This window comes from Tursiops truncatus, chromosome 9 (genome assembly GCF_011762595.2).
Source record: "Tursiops truncatus isolate mTurTru1 chromosome 9, mTurTru1.mat.Y, whole genome shotgun sequence".
NCBI lineage: Eukaryota > Metazoa > Chordata > Mammalia > Artiodactyla > Delphinidae > Tursiops > Tursiops truncatus.
In genome coordinates, this window is record NC_047042.1 from 100,504,516 (window position 1) to 100,526,555 (window position 22,040).

Below are 22,040 nucleotides of genomic sequence, written 5' to 3' on the forward strand. Positions count from 1 at the left end.
GTTGTGGTGCATAGGCTTAGCTGCTGCGCAGCAATGTGGGATCTTCCCGGACCAGGGCTTGAACCCGTGTCCCCTGCCTTGGCAGACGGATCCTTAACCACTGCGCCACCAGGGAAGCCCTTCAATTTTAAAAATATATATAAACTATGATAATGTGAGAAGGACATCCACAGGTGAATCACAACAACAAAAAGACAGAAACAAATATTTAGCCACGGATTTGGGCTTTGAGTCACACACCAGCCCCAGCTGAGCTGCATGATGGTGGGGAGATGACTTAACCTCTGAGAGCCTGTTTCCTCAGCTTTATGGTGGAGGAGCCGCTCCTTCGCCCTGAGCTGTAGTAGGAACTGGAGGAAGCAATGCAGGTGGGAGAGTTCGGCTCTGGGCCCCCATCAGCTAGGCGGAGATTCTCAGGGATCACTTCCTACCTGACCTCTCCTGCCCGCCCTCCGTCCACAGGTGTCAGACCTGCAAGGTGGTCTGAAGACTTTCCCTGCCCACCTCTGCTCCCTCTCCCTTCATCTTGGCATTTGCTCCGAGAATTCTGGGGCTGCCACAGGGCTAGAGAAGTAGCATCGTGCCTACCATAACCAGAAACAGGCCGTGGAAAAGGAGGTCCTGGGGCGGGAGATGCAGACCCACCTCAGGGGAGGGCTGCCTGTGCGAGATGGGGGGTGGGGTGGGGGGCTGCTGTGTCAGGCACTCTGCCTCTGTCTCCCAGAGACAAGGTTCCTGTGTGTGAAATAAAGTCGGGTTTCAGCTCTGAGATGGAAGGTTCTGGTAGGGAAAGTGAAAGCTGGGGGTGGCTAGCAGCTGGGATGGCTACCCTCAGAGGGACACAGAATCTGCATCGCCCTCAGGACTGAGAGAGGGGCTTAGCTCCTCTCGGATGTACGCAGCCACCTCCTTTGTTTGCATCTTTTAGTCTCACTCTCTCAGGATTTTCCACGAGGAGCTGTTCTCTCGGTCAGTGAGCCAGAAGCTGTGATGCCCACCCGGATTCCCCTTCCCAGGCTGGTGCACCCACCCTGGCCACTGTGAGAGAGGTGGCTGCTGAGATCTTACAACTGCCTCTTTCTCTGAGGGGAGCCCTGGTCTGGGGTGTTTGCTGTCCTCACCCCCAAATCAAGGGTCACCTACAGGCAGGGACTGCTGACTGACCCGGGGCACAGAGGCTGCCTCTGTCTCAAGACTAGGCTCCAAAGCTCACATCTCTGCCCGCTGGCCTCCTCCGGCCCTGCTTCCCTCTCCCTCACAGGGTCTCCCTGAAGCCCATCCCTCCACAAATCGTGGTACTGAATCCTTGCCTCAGGCTCTGCCCTCAGGATGGGATTCACTCGTCCAGCCACCAGGATCCGACCTAAATCTGTCAGTGTTTCCCAAAGTGTGGCCCATGGAATACCTGCTTCGGAAGCACCTGGAATGCTTGTTTAAATGCAGAGTCTGGACCCAACCCTGCTTCCACACAACCAGAATCAGCAAGTGGGTGGTGAGAACTTGCGTTTTCAACAGACTCCCAGCTGTGCTCAAGAACGCCCAAGTCTGTGCACCTCTGTGCTGACCGGCCCCTTCATTCCTGGCATTCCTCCCTGCATCTTCACTCAACACATCCCCTTTCTTCTATGAATAGTGCCCTAAAGTCAGTGCCAGATGCTCCACATGCTTCCACTGCACCCCTCACCTTGCACAGCCCCTGCAGCCACTTGCCTAGTGCTGACCGCCAGGTGGGAAGCTCTCCCGCCACGGAACCACCTCAATGCCTCTTGTTCACCTCCCGAAGGACTAAGACCACCTACACTGTGAACTCCACACTTTATCATATTCTTCTTTGTGTTGTAGAAACCGTTTATTCCATGACCTGTCTCCCTGATCTGTACTGTAACCTGCCAGACGACTGAGAACGTGGCTTCAACTTCTTTGTTTCTATCCCCCATTCAACATCCCGCAAGCTAAACAACAAGGTCCTACTGTACAGCACAGGGAACTATATTCAATATCCTGGGATAAACCATAATGGAAAAGAACATAAAAAAAAGAATGCAATGCCATTTGCAGCAACATGGATGGACCTAGAGGTTGTCGTACTAAGCGAAGTAAGTCAGAGAAAGACAAACATCATATGATATCGTTTACATGTGGAATCTTAAAAAAATGGTACAAATGAACTTATTTACAAAACAGAAATAGAGTCACAGATGTAGAAAACAAACTTATGGTTACTGGGGGGACAGGGAAGGGGGAGGGATAAATTGGGAGATTGGGATTGACATATACACACTACTATATATAAAATAGATAACTAATAAGGATCTACTGTATAGCACAGGGAACTCTACTCAACATTCCGTAATGACCTATATGGGAAAGGAATCTAAAAAAAACAAAAGTGGATATATGTATATGTATAACTGATTCACTTTGCTGTACACCTGAAACTAACACAACATTGTAAATCAACTATACTTCAAATAAAATCCGCAAGCATTTGCTTATGTTTCATTCACTTGTTCACTCATTCATTCCTTCACTCAGTATTTACTGAATATTACACACAGGCACAGTATTAGGCCCTGGTGATACAAAAATGGATAGATTGTAATTGTCTTGGTGGGACACACAATCCAATTAATTAAATGCTTTCAAGAGTGAATTTATTGTAAAAAGATCTCTAAGGATAGCATAAAATGACATTCGTTCATTTATACATTCAATCATTATGTATTAAGCATTGTGCACCAGGCCCTGTACTAGGTACCAGGAATATGATGGTAAGCAAAGTAGACATAGGACCTGTTCTCCAGATGTTTATGGTTTAGTAGAGGAGACATACTAATTATGTAATTATACAAATCTATAATTACAAAATATGTTAAGCGCTGGAGAGAAGAGATGAGAAAACTTTCAAGGCACAGGGAATAGCACGTGCAAAGGCCCTGTGGTGAGGGAGAGCTTGTCTTCTGGGAACTGAAAGAAGGCAGCAGGGTGAGCACCCCTGAGTGACGGGGAGTGTGAAGAGAGATGAGGCGTGGGGTGGGCAGGAATCAGATTTAAGAGTCTTGAAGGCCACAGTAAGTGTTTTGCTCTTACATCTACGAACAATAGAAAGCCAGTGAAAGGAGCCAGGGTGATGGAGCAGGTGGAAGGGCCCTCTGGCCAGGACGTGGGAGAGACGGGAGGAGGTCGCCTGGGGTGCTGCATCGTGGGGCAGCTGCTCAGCTCCGCCTCCCCCTCAAGCCTACTTCCTCACACAAGAGGGAAAGACCATGGTTGTTGGCATCTCCTTTGCCTGATATGTGTCTGGTACAAAGTGGCTAGTTAGATATGTCCGGAGGGAGGAGGGGTGATGGGGTCAGAGTGGACCTTGGGTGGGGCCCCGCTAGCTAGGCAGGTGATTGGCACAGATGGAGGGAGTAGGCGGGGCTAAAGGACAGGGCCCAGGCCCCCTTGACCTCTTCACGGTTACCAAGACCCTTAATGACTTTTCTTTATGTGGGTTAGAGCGGTCACGATTTATCAAATTAGAAATTAAAACGGAGAAAAAATTTAAATCTTTATAAATTGCTTTCAAATGCACAACAATAAACCCATTGTATAGTAAGTTAATTTTTATGAAAAATAATAACCATGTTTTCCCAAACAAAACAAAATTTAGTGACAGGTGACCTTATTTTATATTTTTATAAATCTCTTCAATGTCTGGTTGTTAGTAGACAGTAGAATGCCTATATCTGCTTCTGCATTTAATCTGTTGCAATATCTCGTGCCATGTAGTCTCTGGAAGGCTCTGCTGCACAATTCTGAGAGAATGAGAATGAAAAAGCAAATAATGTCTTAGTATGAGTGTGAAAATAGTTTTGGCCTGTTTTGGCTCTGCAAGGATCTCTGGAACACTGCTCCCCACAGGAACGCAGGCCTCACACACTGGTTTCAGGAGACGCTTTGGAGGCAAGATGGGCAAGCCTTAGTTATATTATTATTATTGCTCATACTTACTGCATGCTGTTATTCCTCACAGCAGCTCTGTGGAGTGGGCACTGTTAGCATCCCCGGTTCACACAGGAGAAGCCAGGATAACTTGGTGATGGTAACCAGTACCAATTTTATATTTACATATACAGGTCTGTATATCCTTTTTTCACAATGAAATTGGACATTTTTATTTTTAGGAAAGTGACCAAAACAGCTAATCATGAATTTTATAATTTTTGGCCGGCGAGGCTAAGCCCGGCTCCAGTGAGCCTCAAACAGAAAAGCACCCTCTATAATCCTCCGTTACTTTTGAGAGCTGACTATGATTTAAATGTACTTCTGAGCCATTTCATTTTTAAGAGCCCATTTGGGAAGCTTAAAAATTAATTAAATCTTTCGTCTTCAAAGTTTAATTCTTCCACTTCTGGCATATTATCTACGGCTCTGAGAAAAATTGCCAATCACTTGGGTAATTTGCACCTAAATTAAAGGTGCAGGGAAGTTGAAATTAGAAGCAGCTAGAATAGTAGTTCCTTGGTTTCTCCTGCTAGGGTTTTGGACCAAAACGCACAGAGCCTTCCTGTTTTCCTGGCTTCCTTTTTCAGGCGATGGGCTCGCGGCTAGCTTATTTTCACCATGTAAAGTTCCAGGTTCTTCTATTTCTGAGGCTCCTTTGCTGTCTGCCGCCTGCCCGCTCTGTCTGTGCTCCTTCTTCTCATGACATTGATCACACTTGTCACCAACCGGTCTCCACCTGCCCTGATTCCTACCCAGAGGGGCAGCCCTTTTCCCAGAGGACGTCCATGTGCCATTCCTCCCCTGAAACGGTGTCAGGTGCTGCCGTCAGCATTTACGTGCATCAGCTCAGCTCATGCGCTCAAAGCCCCCTGAGGTTGGCGCCACCCACTTTACAGATGGGAAAATGAATTTGGGAGACCTAAGGGACTTGCCCAAAGACCTACAGCCAGCGCAGCTGGAGAGTGCAGAGGCATTCCCAGAACCCACGCCTGTCTGACCCCTAAGCTTTGCTCTAAATCGTTCAACTCTTTTACCTCTCTGCCTTTTTTTTTTTTTTTTTTTTTTGCGGTACGCGGGCCTCTCACTGTTGTGGCCTCTCCCGTTGCGGGGCACAGGCTCCGGACGCGCAGGCTCAGCGGCCATGGCTCACGGGCCCAGCCGCTCTGCGGCATGTGGGATCTTCCCGGACCAGGACACGAACCCGTGTCCTCTGCATTGGCAGGCGGACTCTCAACCACTGCGCCACCAGGGAAGCTCCCTCTCTGCCTTTTAAAAGACCATTTCCGGGGCTTCTGGTGGCACAGTGGTTACGAATCCACCTGCCGATGCAGGGGACACGGGTTCGAGTCCTGGCCAGGGAGGATCCCACATGCCGCGGAGCAACTAAGCCTGTGTGCCACAACTACTGAGTCTGCGCTCTAGAGCCCACAAGCCACAACTACTGAAGCCCGCACGCCTAGAGCCTGTGCTCTGCAACAAGAGAAGCCACCGCAATGAGAAGCCTGCGCACCGCAACCAAGAGTAGCCCCCGCTCGCCGCAACTAGAGAAAGCCCGTGTGCAGCAACGAAGACCCAATGCAGCCAAAAATAAATAATAAATAAATGATTAATTTTTAAAAACCTGAGGAGCCTTCTAGAATAAGCTCTCACTGCCAAGAATGGTCAATTTGAACATCGCTAAGGTTAATAGCAGCAACAGATTAAAAAACACATCAAATGTATTTTTTTAAAAAAATAATAAAATAATGAAAATCATTAGAAACTACAATCTCGTCTTTGATCTCAACACTGCTTCTTGGAATTCCCTGGTGGTGCAGTGGTTAAGAATCCGCCTGCCAATGCAGGGGCACGGGTTCCATCCCTGGTCCAGGAAGATCCCACATGCCGGGGAGCAACTAAGCCCGTGTGCCACAACTACTGAGGCTGCCCTCTAGAGCCCACGAGCCACAACTACTGAGCCCGCGTGCCTAGACCCCGTGCTCCACAACAAGAGAAGCCACCACAATGAGAAGCCTGCGCACCGCAACAAAGAGTAGACCCCACTTGCCGCAGTTAGAGAAAGCCTGTGTGAAGCAATGAAGACCCAATGCAGCAAAAAAAATAAATAAAATTTAAGAATATATATTTTAAATGCCATTTCCTCTGCCTGCTTTTCTTAAGTGTCTTCTCCAAGAAAACTTCCCTCTCAGCCTCAGGTGCCTCTCTGCTCGAGGCGCCTCGTGCTCACCTGCGTGCTACATTTGACACCTGTGTTCTCCCCAGTGGACGGTGGGCTCCCTCGGGGTAAAGCTCTGCTTTTCCTCTCTCAGTCGCCACCAACTAGTACTAGTCCCTGGCAAACAGTAGGCGTTTCCTATGAATAATCGATACATTCTTTTTTTTTTACAAAATTAATTAATAAATTAATGAAGTTCATTTGTTAAGTCTGTTGTCTGGAACCTGGACTAAAAGTAGTGTTGTTGAAACAGTGCACTTTCAAGGTACATAATGGCTTAACAGAATTAGTGGGTTGGCTGTTGTGTTTCCCACAGTTTTACTACATTTTTCTTTTGGGAAAATGCAATCTAAATTTAAGGAATGGTCTTAAACCTAAGCTTTAGACCATCACTCTGCTAATTTGTGGACTGCCCTTGAAGCTGCCTACTTTTTATTGTCTATTTAGAATTTACTTCAAGGATCACTGGCTGTAAACCTGTGCACGTTTTGTTATTCATTCTTTCACTCACTCTGGTCATTCATCCTATACTCATTGTTAAGGGCTTACTACCTGCCAGCCGCTATTCTAGGTACGGGGGTGGACAACAGCATCCTTGAAACCAGAAGGTCCGTCTAATGGAGACGAGGAGTTACAGCCACATGGTAAGAGGAGTTAGGACAAGGACCTGAAGCTCGGAGGGGCAGACACTTAATTCTGCTCCAAGAGGCTGGAGGAGGCTCCCGAGAAGGAATGGTACTTGCACTGTCTTGTTGGGGACCCGCTTTCTCAAGCTGCCTGGTAACCACCACTGTCCCTCCACCTTGAATGTGGATGCTTGAGGATGGATGTCCAGTTGGTCCAAAGGGCAGGTACATACCTGTCTGCAACATCTTAAGTTAAGAAAGAAGATAAAGACCATCTGGTGTCTGTGTTGTGAACATCTCATGGCTCAATTGTCTAGGATTATGATGGTGCTGGCCTCTGCTTTGCCCCACAGTTAAAACATGAAGTAAGTAAATAAGTGTTTCCGGCTGTCAGTGTTCTCCTGGGGGCCCCTCAGCTCAGCTGGGACAAAATAGTTTAAAAACCAGGTAAGGGAATTCATGTTGCATTTGACAACCCCTGATTCCTACTCTGAAACCTAATCTAAATGAGAAGTTTTCACTGGGTTCCAGTACTCTGCTCCCTGCGGGCAGGGATGAGCATGCTTACTTCTGTATTATCAGTGTCTGCCTGACACACAGAAGTGCTCAGCAAGTTGGTTATGTGATGGCTTTAATGACATGTGCATGTCACTGCTTTCATTCACAGGAATATGCACCAACTTGGAGGAGTTTCATCTGGGGAGGTATTCACTGTGAGGAAGCACCTTGCTGTGCCTGTCAGGTCTAGAAACATTGGATTATCTACTGGGCCCTGAGTGATCTTGAGAATGAGTATGTGGGAAGGTGCTGATCTCCAAATGTCTTGCATGTTTGGGCAGAAGCTCTGTCATTACTGCAACATAGGAAATGTCTGCTGTCAAGGCCACAGCAGCCCATTCTTGGCTTGTCTTCTGAAGGAGGGTTAAGTAGTGTGGGAGAAAAAGCACAAGGCACGGACTCTGGAAATCGCAATCAGGGTTTCCATCTGGATATAGTTATCTATTGCTGCAAACCAAACTCTCCCAGAACCCACGGTGGCTGAGAGCTAATGACAAAGACTCTTTCCCTGATCAACTTCGGTCGGTGTCTCTGAGGCTGCTCGGTCGTGACCAATGAGAACTGCGAAACCTTGGCACAATCTGTCAGCTCCTGACACTGAGACTGGAACAAACACTCGCCTGGTTTCTAACAGCTCAAGGCTGCACCCCTGGCCTGACCCAGCCCTCCCAAGTTCCCGCCTGGGAAAGCTCAGGTTGCCAAAAGAATTTTCTGTGTGAGGTTACCCTCACTCAACACCTAGCTTGCCTAACATTTCTCAGAAAACAGCCCCCTACCAGCTTTTTGTAACTTTCCACTTCTCTGACTCTGCCCAGGCTCTCAACAGTTCCTCCTCCCTGCTCCCTCCTTCTTCCCTTAAAGTCCCTCTGCACAGGTTGGAGCCGAGCTGTTTCTCTCTCTCCCCTACTGCAGCAGTCTGCATGAAATCTGTCTTGCCACCTTTAATGAATGCCCAGCTCTATTTCTCTTTGACATTACACTAAACGCTTATTAACTCCAACAGTTTTGATGGGCCAGGAATTCAGGAGAGCCTCAGCTGGGTGGTTCTGGGTCAAGGCTGCTCAGGATATATAGACTGGGGCTGGAGGATCTTCCCACGTGGCTCCCTCACCTGCTAAGTTGGTGCTGGCTGTTGGTGGGAGGTCTCAGTTCTTACCGCGTGGCCCTCGCCACAGGGCTGCTTGAGTATCCTCGTGACACGGCAGCTGGCTCTCCACGCAGCGCAAGGGGAGGAGGTGGGAGCTGCATGTCTTTCATGACCTGGCCCTGGAGGTCACACATGGTCACTTCTGTAGTATTGTTTCTTTGATTTCACAGGCCAGCCCTATTCACTGTGAAAGGGGACTCCGGGACTGTGGGCCCTGGGAGTTGGGAATGGCCGGGGACCACCTTGGAGGCTGGCTGCCGTGACTCTGCACTAATCCAGGTCGTGACCTCGGGCAGGTCACTGCGACTCTGGCTGGAACGAAAAGGAAAGGGCTAGGTTTGTTCTATGAGGTCCCTGCCAGCCCTGACTTGTCTTCTATTGAGCAAGAGACTTACTCAGTGCAGGAAAGAGTTAATGTGCTCACAGAAGCATTTTTCACAGAGGGTAACTCATCTGCCAGGGTCTGGCCCAATTCCTAGAATTGGGTGGCTTGTTTTATGGGGGAGGGGGTCATAGCAGCTGTCTGGGTTTCCCATCATTTCTCCTCTCACTTCCGAGGTCAGGGAGGTGGGAGGGGACGTGAACAGGTGGCTCCTGACTAGGCTGGCTTGGACCAGCCCTGATACAAAGACACTAAGGATTTGGAAATGGACATGCAAGCGGGGGATTGGCAGGCTGCCCTGGGAAGGCGCTGGTCCTCATTTTGCTCCTTTGGGGAGTTTTGCACCTGATTAATGATTCTGTTCAAGATGCATTAAGCTGCTGGGACCTTTCTCCATGTAGCAGCGCCAGCTCCTTCCTGCTCTTAACACGTTTTTTGGCTTGTCCCAGTCTCTCCCACCCCCAACTTGGGGCAAATCATGGGTCCAGGATGTGCTGGGTTTTTCCCTGGAAGGGCAGGAGAGGCTGAATGTCACCCCACACACCGCTCCTGGGGTCAGGGGCTGAGGAGCCGCTACAGGCGAGGGAAGCTCAAGTTCAAAGCCTACCTGGATACCTGACTCTTGATACCTGAGTCTCTTGATCCCCCAGGGAATCTTGCTCTGAGCAGCTACGGTCACTTTCAGAGGGCAGCTCCTGGCTCCATCCTACCTTCCCCAGAAATGAGCAGGAGACAGACAGGAGCAGGTACCCAACAAGGAAGCCAGGAAGGGGCTGCTGTTACTCACGATGGAGAAAACAGTCCTGCATCTGACAACCCCCCACCCCACGTGCTTTCTTCTGTCCTCTTCCTCCATCCTTTAGACATTCATTCGAAGAATGTTAAAGCCTCGAGGTCATGGCCTCACAATGGACCATGGCAGCAATGGAGGCCAAGTTTCTTTCCTTTTCTCCCTCTTCCTGCAAGAACATGCTTTTAACACTTGTTGACTAGTCATTTGGAAAATTACTCTTCCTGCAGACGGCTGTCAAGGTGACAGGACCCTGGCGGATCCAGGGTGGTGAGGGAGCAATAAAAAGACAGGGGCTCTGTCCTGCTTCAGCCCTCTCTTTGCTCTGTCTGTCCCCTGACTCTCTCCAGCCCCCTCCCACGCTGTCCTTTTTTCAGCCGGGATCCAAGGATCTCCCTCCGGAGAAAGCGCATCATCGCAGGCTCGGCTGATCAGGGTGCCAAGTCGTCCCCCCCCCACCCCGGCCACCCCCGCGGCCGAGGAGCTTAGCACAATGGTCCTTTATGCTGTGCTGCGTGCTCTCCTTCCTGGCCCCGGCTGCCCCCGTGCGCTGCTTTCCTTTAGTCTTTCTTCAGTATTTCTTTTCCAGTTGACTTAGTTATTACAGTGCCTGGACGGGGGCAGGAAAGACTCTGGAGGCTGGGCCTGGCACCAGAGTCTGACGGGACTGCCCTGACATCACCGGGAGGTCTTTGGTCGCGCTCCCGCTGACCGGACCCTGGGCCCACCTTCCTGGGCTCCCTTCCATCGTGGAGGGTAGAGACAGGGCCTGTCCCCTGGTAGCCGGCTTCTTTGTCAGGGCTCTGGACCCACCAGCCTAGGACGTTTCTAAAAAGAGTACTGAGTATGGAGTGGTTGTGAGTGAGGCAAACCTCGCAGCCTCAGCCTAGGCACAAATCCAATGAATAAAACGGACACATTTGAAACAGAAAACGGCTCCAGTGAAAGGCAAAGGATTGCTGCTGGAGCAGAGGAAAGCAGAGCTGCCAGTCAGGAACTGGGGGCTTTCTCTCTGTGGATGGAATCAGCGCAGTGAGGTGCTCCTCTCTGCCCAAACAAGCCCCACCAGCCTCGCCGGGCACTCAAGGCAGGGGCAGCCCCCTTCCTATCCAGGGACTTCATTTCCTCCTTCAGTCACATTTTCAAGGACTTCCTGGAACCTCCAAGAGCTACATCACGTGGCATCGACATCAAACATCTGCTTTGCATTAAAAAAATTTCTTTTTAATTAAACCTTTTAAATTTGTAATCAGACAATTGGAGTTTCATTTTTGAGGACCTAGAGTTCTTGGGGAACATACGAAAGTTAATATGCAGAACAAAGTTCAGCCTGAGCAAGGAAGACGAAATTCCCTGGCCACTTCGGTTTTCCCCTCATTTACATAAACCTCAGACAAGCGGGTATTTGCCGAATACCCTGCATGAGGGCTAGGAGTAGGTGACCAACTCACATGGCAGCTGACAAAATGTAAAAGAGTGGAGGGTAGCCGGGGGCAATTTCCAGGTGTGACGACACTTAATGAAGGCCTATCGAGAGCGCCGGACGGAGCTAAACATGATTGGAAAGGGAACCCTGATCCAGGTTTCGGAGATGCCACGGCTAAGACGCCTGCACTGCCGTGGGCAGGGTTGATACTGGTAAATGCCTGTACCACACCGCATATTAAAATCTTCAAAAACACCTCTAGCAGTCATTAAAATAGCTGCTGCTGCAACTTCCCCAAAACCTCCTCAAAATCTGTCTGCTCTGGCTCCCTCTAGGTACCTTCAGGAGCTTCCTAAAGTCTAGCTGCTAAAGGGTTAAACCCGGCATAGCTGGTGTCCAGTACCCTGTTTCAGTCTTACAGCTAGTATCTGCTTTCAAACACTGCGAGTATTACCCCTGGCTATACCCATGACTATAATATGTGTTGGCAGAGATATTTGGAAGGAACTTTGCTGTGGCAATGCTTGAAGGTCTGATTCATTGAATCTGAGAGTGAGTTCTGGTATATGGCGGGGGGGTGGGGCTGGGGGGAGGCGACATCGACATCGAAATTTGATTTATTAACACTGGCAACAGTTACAGGCCATCTTGCCAACAAAGTTTCTGAAATTGAAATCGCATGAAACTTTCCTAGTTCCTGCTCGTGCCACATGCGCCCTTTCCTTTCTAAAGCAGCAAATTCACTTAAAAATAATTAAGAAAAGATTGATGGGATTTTGGAATTGTAATGAAAAATATGATCTCATTAGTAAGTCATGAGTCAGGGCCAGGCGCTCTGTCACATGTATGCACTTCTGCATAATTAGAAGAAGCTGATGCAAGGGGAGCTAATAATGGCCTGAATTAAAAAATTAAAATGGTTTCCCTTTATACTTTTTGACTGTGCTGAAATTCTTCCTTTTGCAAAGATTCAGAAAGAGATTTCTCTCCAAAGAACCCTATCAAATGTAACTGAGGTGCTGAAAGAGAAAATGGTGGTAAAATAATTGAAAAGACTGAATACAAGGGACCTTTCCATTGACTCTGTTATTAAGGCTCATTCAGGTTACCAGTCCAACAGGAGAAACTTTTTGAATTGCAAAAGCACATTTTGAAAAGAGCCACTAGATTAATAAAGTAAATTCCATATAATCTCTGATTTGATCCATAGAATAAACAAAAAGATTGCCCTTCAGAAGAGACGCACAAGTTCTGGAAAGGTGACAATGGGCTTAGAGACAAACAGGATGGTGACCTCCTCTCTGCCACTTCCAGCTGGGTGGTCCTGGACCAGCTGACTAAGTCTAAGCCTTGATTTACTCATTTGTAAAATGGGAATAAGAAAACCAACCTCTTAGATTTATTGCCAGAAAGAAATGAAATAACATGTACAGAGCAGGCATTCATTAAAAATTATTTACCATTTCCTTTTTCCTTAGGAACCCTTCTCTGCTGACATTTGAAAGTTAACAATTTCCCCTTGTTGGTTTCAAAGGGGCAAACATTTGTTGAGTGTCTGAGTGCCAGACGTAGTGAAGGACCACAGCAATGAGTTGGGTAGTCTTGAAGGGATTTATCCTGCAGGTGGGGTGAAGGGGATGGACAGTTGGACACTGTTTATATGCAAAGCAGAATGGGTTAGATGCTGAAGTCCAACTTGCCCAAAGAGGAAGATTGCACGAGGGTGTCTGAGGAGATGATGCCCCATGGTATGAGCTGCTGTGCCCACAGTCAGAATGTGGAAAATCTGCTCCTCTGAGCCCTCACTATCCTTTCCTCCCCACCCATCTAGCCTCTCTCCCCCCCAACCCAGTCCAGCAGCAAAGGGTGAGCACCCGTCATGGCAGGGACCCAGAGGCCCTCCTCTATCCAGGGCCAGGGTCTATCCTGATTGGATGGTGCCTGTATGTGGCAGCGGTTAAATATTTTCAGCTTCACTCCTGGGTGTGTATGACAGATGAGGGGCTTCGTAAGCTTGCTGGTGGACAAAGTGAACCTGACAAGAAGAGTGTGATTTTGACAAACAGAAATCAGAGAGAGGGCATTTCAGAGAGGAGGAACAGTATGAATGAAAGCAGGGAAGTAACAAAGTAAGAAAATGATTTGCGGAACAGTGAGTGGGAACTGGTGATACGGTAGGAAACAGGGATAAAAATATTATTGGCGCCTTGTAGAAGGTCTCGAACTTTAAATTTATTTATTTATTTGTTTATTTTTGGCTGCGTTGGGTCTTTGTTGAGGTGCACGGTCTTCTCATTGCTGCAGCTTCTCTTGTTGCAGAGGACGGGCTCTAGGCACGTGGGCTTCAGCAGTTGTGGCACGTGGGCTCAGTAGTTGTGGCGCACAGGCTTAGTTGCTCCGTGGCATGTGGGATCTTCCTGGACCAGGGATAGAACCCGTGTCCCCTGCATTGGCAGGCGGATTCTTAAGCACTGTGTGACCAGGGAAGCTTGGTCTTGAACTTTAAAGTGAGGAGATTTAACTTTAGTTGGGAGGCACTGAAGAGTTTTGAGAAGGGAAATGACAGAAGATTAACTTTGAAGTAGTAAATAAGAAATGACATGGAGGCAGAAAACCAGTTGGGAGACTCTGTAGTCCAGGATGGAAATCATGGGGGCCTGAATCAGGATGTTGTTAATGGAAATACACATGAAAGAGAGATGTAAGAGATATACTGGAACTAGACCCTATAGAACCCAGTAACTACTAAACACAGAGGCCCTCACAAGCTCCTCGGAGAGAACCTGACCTCAAGGTCACTCTTCCAGACACTATCCCAAAAGAGTCTGAACCTGCAAGAACTGGATATTAGGCCAGATAACTCCATGGTGCTTCACATCCCTGTCATGCTCATGAGCATCCAACTGTATTCTCATTCTCCTACTGGTGAGAGCCTCCTCCCCCTTGACACACTGTCACAACCACCTCTTCCTTTCCATAGAGCCCTTTAGCTGACACTCACTGAACATCTCCTATGAGCCAGACATTGCAGAGTGCGCTTTGTACACATCATCTGATGCAAAACCCTTTGCCTCCTTGTTTAATGAAAGGCTCCCTCTAGAACTGTGGTGGGTGGAGGTGGTTCGTTCATGCAAACCCCATGTAACAAGGACTTGACAGCAGTGTTCTGTTGGTTCTTGTTACCCACCAGCTTTTCCAAATCATTATATGTTCACCCTGGTATAAAACTCCTCATGCTGGACTTCCCTGGTGGCACAGTGGTTAAGAATCCACCTGCCGATGCAGGGGACACGGGTTCGAGCCCTGGTCTGGGAAGATCCCACATGCCGCGGAGCAACTAAGCCCGCGCGCCACAACTACTGAGCCTGCGTGTTGCAACTACTGAGCCCGAGTGCTGCAGCTACTGAAGCCCATGTGCCTAAAGCCCGTGCTCCACAACAAGAGAAGCCACCACAATGAGAAGCCCGTGCACCGCAACGAAGAGTAGTCCCCACTCGCGGCAACTAGAGAAAGCCCGCGCACAGCAACGAATACCCAATGCAGCCAATAAATAAATAAATAAATAAATAAATTACACTGTATTTTAGTAAACCAATTTTACATTCATGGTGTACACTCAAGTTGGTTATAATGCATTAACTTTTTATACATTTTCAGAATCACTATGGCAATATTTTATTTGGCATTTTGCATCTATGTTTATGAATTATATTGGCCTTCAATTAAAAAAAATTTTTACTGGAGTATAGTTGATTTACAATGTTGTGTTAGTTTTAGCTGTTGGCCTGCAATTTTTTAATTATATTTTTTCATGTAATATCCTTGACAGGTTTTGGTACAAAGTTATGATAGTCTCATATGATGAGTTGAGGTATGTCCTCTCTTTTTCAGTTATCTGGGACAGTTTGTGGAGACTGATTTTATTTCTTTCTTACATATTGATAGAGTTCACAGGGAAAGCCAGTTCGGCTTGGAGTTTTATTTGGGGGAAGGTTTTAAATTACACATTCAGCTTCATTTATAGTTACAGGACTATTTAGGTTTTCTATTTCTTTTTGTGTCAGTTTTTTCATCAAAATTTTCAAATCTTTTACATAAAGTTATAGTATACTCTTATTATCTTTCTGATGTCTGCAAGATCTGTAGTGATGTCTCATTTTCATTCCAAATATACCTTTTGGTTCCCCCCACTTTTTTTCCTTGGGCAGCTTCATCTGACATTTATCAATTTAACAAATCTTTTTAAAGAATCGATTTTTGGCTTTACTGATTTTTTTTTCTATTTCATATTTTTCTATTTCATTAAATGTATATTCTTAGTTATTTTATTTCCTTCCTTCTACTTTCACTTGGTGTTTTCTGCTATTCCTGTTTTAACTATTGAAATATTGATAGATGCTTAACTCATTAACTTTCAGCCTTTCTTCTTTGTTAATATAGTATTTAAGGCTATAGTTTTTCCCAAGTATTGCTTTGGCTGTATCCAACTAGATTTATATGTAATATTTTCATTATCATTCAGTTTGAAATATTTTGTAATTTCCACTGTTTTCTTTTTGTTAAGCCATGAATTATTTAGAATTGTTATTATTTATTTACTTTCCACACAATATAGAGATTTAAAACTTTTATTAATGATTTCTAGCATAATTGCATTGTGGCCAGGGAAAGGATTCTGTTTATTTCAATCATTTGACAGTTTTCGAGACTTCCTTCATGACGCAGGATATGACCAATTGTTGTAAATGTTCTCTGTGTGCTTGAAACTAGTATATATTCTTCAATTTTAAAAAAATTATTTATTGATTGATTTAATTAATTAATTAAAAAAATTTATTTTGGGCTGCATTGGGTCTTTGTTGCTGCGCACGGGCTTTCTCTAGTTGCGGTGAGCAGGGCTACTCGTCGTTGTAGTGCATGGGCTTCTCATTGTGGTGGCTTCTCTTGTTGCAGAGCACGGGCTCTAGGTGCACAGGCTTCAATAGTTGAGGCACACAGGCTCAGTAGTTGTGGCGCACAAGCTCTAGAGCACAGGCTCAGTAGTTGTAGCACACGGGCTTAGTTGTTCCATGGCATGTGGGATCTTCCCAGACCAGGGATCAAACCCATGACCCCTGCATTGGCAGGTGGATTCTTAACCACTGCACCACCAGGGAAGTCCCTATATTCTTCAATTAAAAAAAATAAATTTATGTATTTTATTTATTTATTTTTGGCTGTGTTGGGTCTTTGTTGGTGCATGCAGGCTTTCTCTAATTTTGTAGAGCGGGGGCTGCTCTTTGTTGTGGTGTGCAGTCTTCTCATTGCGGTGGCTTTTCTTGTTGCAGAGCACGGGCTCTAGGCGAGCAGGCATCAGTAGTTGTGGCATGTGGGCTCAGTAGTTGTGGCTCTTGGGCTCTAGAGCTCAGGCTCGGTAGTTGTGGCTCACAGACTTAGTTGTTCCACAGCTTGTGGGATCTTCCTGGACCACGGATCCAACCCATGTTCCCTGCACTGGCAGGTGGATTCTTAACACTGCACCACCAGGGAAGCCCTATTCTTCAGTTTTTGAGTGGGGTGTTCTATCTATGTCCTTTAGGTCAGTTTCTTAATCTTGTTGTTCAAATCATATATATTCTTACTGATTTTTAAAATTCTGTTAATTACTGAAGAGAGGTGTGTTAGATTCTCCCAGGATATTAGCAGATTTGACTATTTCTCCTTATATTTCTGTTGAATTATTTATTTAATTATAGAATAGTCTATTTTATTAATTTTCTATTTATGATTCTTAGAATGTGTGCCTCTCCCCTTTGAAATTTGCAGCCATCTGCAACATTAGAATACTTTTCTCCCAACCCTCTGTCCATCCTCTCCAATTCCTCCCACAAGGCTTCTTGTTTGACCAACTCCTGTTCATAATTTAGAACTCAGCTTAGTGTTGCTTCTTCCCTAATTCCCCAGGTTTGGGTTAGGTGATCCATCTCTGTATTACCATGGCCCTGTTTGTGAACTTGAATTAAGACACTTACCACATTGGGAGATTGGGATTGACATATATGGACTAATATGTATAAAATAGATAACTAATAAGAACCTGCTGTATAAAAAATAAAGAAATAAAATTAAATTTAAAAAAAAAGAAAAAAAAGACACTTACCACACTGCATTATAATTCTCTATTTTTTTTTGGTCTGAATCCTCCAATGTTAAAAGGAGTACTCCAACCCTCAGTGTCTTGCAATGACATGAACAATATACGTCTGGTTTGCCGTTGGACTAATTGTCTTGTACAAAGAAGGTGGATTCTTAACTACTGCACCACCAGGGAAGTCCCGGCAATGCACCCTTGTTCCTATAACTTCGTGGATTTTGAGCCATCACTGCATCAACCCAAACTGCAGCCCAGGCTCTCCTTTCACCATAGCCTCCTGGGTGTTACCTGGGTTTGACCCACTCCCATAATCTTCCTAGAGGCATGCCTAGCCTTCCTGCTGCTCACCTTGGTCTCTTGCCCAAGTTTGTGATCCAAAACAGTGCCTGCTGACTGAGGACTCCAATCAATCCATTCAACAGCACAATTTCCAACTTGTTAAAAGTCAATGCAATAAATACCATACTTAATTTCTGAACAGTTAGTTACAGAGTAATTTGTGTAAAACCCTAGAAATCAAAAGGTAATCTACCATTCTAGATTTGTTTTTCTTTTCTTTCCTTTTTTTTTTCTGTCTTTTCTCTTGGAATTTATATTTAATTTCTCTACTCCATAAATTTGGGGTTTGCCTTATCTCTACAGTCATGAATATAGCCAGTATTAAGAGAAGAACAGAAAGTTACAGATGAAAAAGCATTCAAGATAAAACAGTACAACTTTCTCATTTTATAGATGAAGAACAGACCTAGAGCTCGAATACACTTTTCTTTTTTTTTAGGTAAGAAGTGGATTTATTTCTGTGGAGTGAAACACACTCCGTAGACAGAGTGTGGGCCATCTCAGAAGGTGAGAAAGGCCTCGAATAGACTTTTTTTTTTTTTTAAGCTGTACGTGGGCCTCTCACTGTTGTGGCCTCTCCCGCTGCGGAGCACAGGCTCCGGACACGCAGGCTCAGCGGCCATGGCTCACGGGCCCAGCCGCTCCGCGGCACGCGGGATCCTCCCAGACCGGGGCACGAACCCATGTCCCCTGCATCGGCAGGCGGACTCTCAACCACTGCGCCACCAGGGAAGCCCTCGAATAGACTTTTTATGACATTTACATCACTCCTTCTAGAAGAATGATTGAGTTTATGGGCAACACGACAACACAAGATACCAAATTTTTTTTTAATACAAATACATAGGATTTAAATGTTATTGAGTGCTGGCCAGTTAGGCAAGACATAAAAACTACTTAGATAAGTAAATGAGACTTTTTAAAAACTTACTTAACTTGTTACTTTTACTTGTTTGTTCAAACTAAACTGCACTGGATTTAGACTATATTGCATGCTTATTTGCTAATAGTAAGGGTTTACGTTTGTAAGTGTTCTCCTTGGCCAGGCACTGCTCTGAGCACTTTCTATCCCATAATAACTCTATGAAGTAGATACTTTATTGTTCCCATTTTGCAGATAAAGAAACTGAGGCATGGTGGTGTTAAGTGATTTGCCTCAGGTCAGACAGCTAGTTAGTGTCACACGGATGCAATCTCGCACCAGAGCCTGGGTCTTCACTGTGCCCGCACAGCCTGTTCTGATAGCTTTTCTCCTCCCTCTTCCAATAGTGACTTTCCTCCTTCTTCGTTGGGAAGAGCTTCTCACTCACCTAGACCCACTCCAGAGTCACTGCTCTCCTGGAGGAGCTCAGGAAGTGAGAGTACTTCTCTTTTTCTTTCTCACAGCACTTCCTTTGTTCTCCCCCCACCCTCCACCCCCGCCTACACTGCAGTGATTTATTTACAGGTCTGTCTCATCACTTGCTGTGACCTCTGTGAGGGCAGGATTCAGGTCACATTCACCTTGGTGTTCCCAGAAGGCAGCACGGTGCCTGGCACGCAGTGGACTTAATATCTGTGCTCTAGTGCTACTTAATCAATAGTAATTGAAAGAACCTGAAAGATGAGCAGTCTCTCTTGGCATAAACTCAATGCCACATAGCTACTGAGTTTTTGCTTTAATGATGGGTGATGGACTGGCTTGAACAATTCGAAAATAGTCATAGATAGCCTGAGCAGGCCCTCAGCAAAACTGCAAGGTTGGTGACATCTATTTTTGTCTTTGAAGTGTGTCTTGACAGCTTCCCCCCACCGTACCCCCCGGCTTCCTGTGGCCTTCTCACTAATCCAGGCACCGTGCACACCCTTTTACATTTTAGCTGCTTCTGAAAAGGTCTTGTTCTCAGCTTGTCCTCAAGGTTGGGAAACATAGGACAAATGAGTTCAGCTTTAAGGCTGAAAGGGCATTGAAGCCTCTGGTCTATAATGTATCCTAGATGGAGCTGGGTGTTTTGAATGCTTCTTTTCTCAATTTGGCAAAAAAAAGGGGACAGAGGGAGACAGGATTACAATAGGCCACTATTTATTAAGCCAGAAACTGTGTTAATCATTTTACATGCATTGTTGTATCTGTAGTTGTCGCAACGTTTCTATGACATAGATATCATAGCGTTCCCATTTCTCGCTGGTTAGGAAATAGAGGCTGACATGATATGCCCATAGTTCCACATCTAATAAATGGCAAAGCTAGAATATAAACTCTTAACTGTCTGGCTTAAAGCTGTTCTCTTCCCCACTACTCTAAACTGCCAACTGTCTTTCACACACCATGATATTTTGTGGACTGGAAGGCATGGCCAAAACTTGAATCCAAATGATTAAAATCTTATTGTGGAATTTAGTTACTGAGGAAAATAAATGAGGAAATCTTTTTGGACATAAGGGCCAATTTGTTGCTCCTAATCACCTGATCTCTTATTTATTTGGATTTGGCAGTTGTGAAAGTAAGAAAATTGGAACGGATAGGTTAGAGAGCATCCCTCAGGCCTTCTGTAGACCAATTCAATACTTCAGTGACCAAGCCAGTTATCCCTCCTCAGTTTTTACCAGGAAAAGGACAGAAGTCCATCAAGGATCATTCATCCTTCTTCTAGCAAAACAAACCTCCCACTATTCCCTGGAGAATAAGTCAGTTTCAGAAGGGAATAGGTGTGAGTTCTTCTGAGCTTTCAAAGAACTTAATGGGGAGCTAAAAAAAAAGGGGGGGTGTGGAGGGGGCTTTCACAAGATGTAAGGAATACTGAAGGGAAAATCCCTGCATAATCTGACTGGTAAAGCAATTCTACCAAGATTAAAACCCTTCAGACATTTGAACACTTCTGTGCTTGGAGCTAATAATATTGTACATGTATGTATAATATGGTTGTTGGTATTTTAATTATGGGTTAACAGTGGGGCCTGCATACAGTGTTTGCTTAATCGAAGAAGCTGCTTTACGATAGGTAGTACATTATCAGTATATAGTTGAAAACAACCCAGGCTGGCTGGATAAGTGCTCCAGCATTAGGTACTGTTCTGGGAAGAGTAGTGATAAAGCACCTTCGTGACTAATTCCGTGCAAGACCTTGGGGAACCACTCAATACTCTAGGGGACTCAGTTCCTTCAGTTATAGAAGAAAGGCTGGAATAGACGACTTCTAAGGATTTCTTAGAAGGTATTCGCTCCTAGCTGGGAGAGTCTCTGATACTAAGGGTGATATTTATTTGTTAATTTATTTATCCCCTAAGCATCAATTAATTGAATTATTAATTAATTGCTTAAGAGCACCTACTGGCCACCAGGCCCTCTGCTCCATGCTACAAACAGATGAATAAGGATGAAAACACGCAGTCTCTTCCCTCAAGCAGTTTACATGCCAGTGGAAGGGAGCCCGTACCAAAGCAGGGCTGACTTTGGGACACATCCACCTTCGAGTGTGATTTGAAGGGGCAGTAACAGGCCACCTATTGTTGCAACATTATCCAAAAAAAATCTCCTGCCTTTTTAAAGAAATATTCTCATACTACTTAGTGCTTCGGTTTAAAGCAGCATCTCCCAGCGTGTATTACTTTGGAAGGTTCATTTATTCGTTTGACAGATGTTTATTGAGTGCTTGGAAGCTGGCTGGGTATTGCCTTCACAAAAGGGTCCATCATCAAGTAAGTCTGAGAAACCCTGGATTAAACAAAGCTGAGGCTTCTTGACGCTTACTGAAATGGAATGCACCTCATGCCCTGCAGTGGGGGGCACAGCTCACAGGTCCAGAGTCACGCAGCTCACACTTCGGGCTGGAGTACTGAAGGCCCCTCTTAAAATGTCAGCATGGGGTGGACGGGGGCGGCAGGGGGTGTGAAATGAAAAGCTGTCCCTGCATGTGTTGTTCAACATCTTAACTAGAACTAGAATGTTATAGTTCCATAAACGTATTCTTCACAGAAACCTGATTTAAGGTAATCTCTTTCTTGAGATGGCATCCATTTCAGAACAGAATTAGGATTAGATTAACTAAAGTTAATTTTAAGGCCTTGGAAAAATGGCACTGGAGCTCACCCGAAACAGCAGTGTCATTTGATTTATTAGAAATAAGGCTGGGGGCTTTCCTGGTGGCGCAGTGGTTAAGAATCCGCCTGCCAATGCAGGGAACACGGGTTCGAGCCCTGGCCCAGGAAGATCCCACATGCTGCGGAGCAACTAAGCCCGTGAGCCACAATTACTGAAGCCCGTACAAGAGAGGCCACCACAATGAGAAGCCTGCACACTACAACGAAGTTAGCCCCCACTCGCCGCAACTAGAGAAAGCCCACGCGCAGCAACGAAGACCCAACGCAGCCAAAAATAAATAAACAAAATAAAAATTAAAAATTAATTTAAAAAAAAGAAAGAAGGCTGTTGGGCTTCCCTGGTAGCACAGTGGC

General features: G+C 45.8%; 1 protein-coding gene across 2 annotated transcripts in view; it reads right to left on the reverse strand.

Moving 5' to 3' along the window:
• XRCC2 (X-ray repair cross complementing 2) overlaps positions 1 to 22,040 on the reverse strand; it is a 164,938-nt gene that overhangs the window by 39,194 nt on the left and 103,704 nt on the right. The window contains exon 5 of one of the 2 annotated variants that reach the window (XM_073810121.1): positions 3,653 to 3,800. The exons of the other annotated variant lie outside the window; for it this stretch is intronic. The gene's annotated coding sequence lies outside the window, so the exon portion shown is untranslated. Of the gene's footprint in view, positions 1 to 3,652; positions 3,801 to 22,040 lie in introns of those variants that run through there. 2 annotated transcript variants of the gene reach the window in all.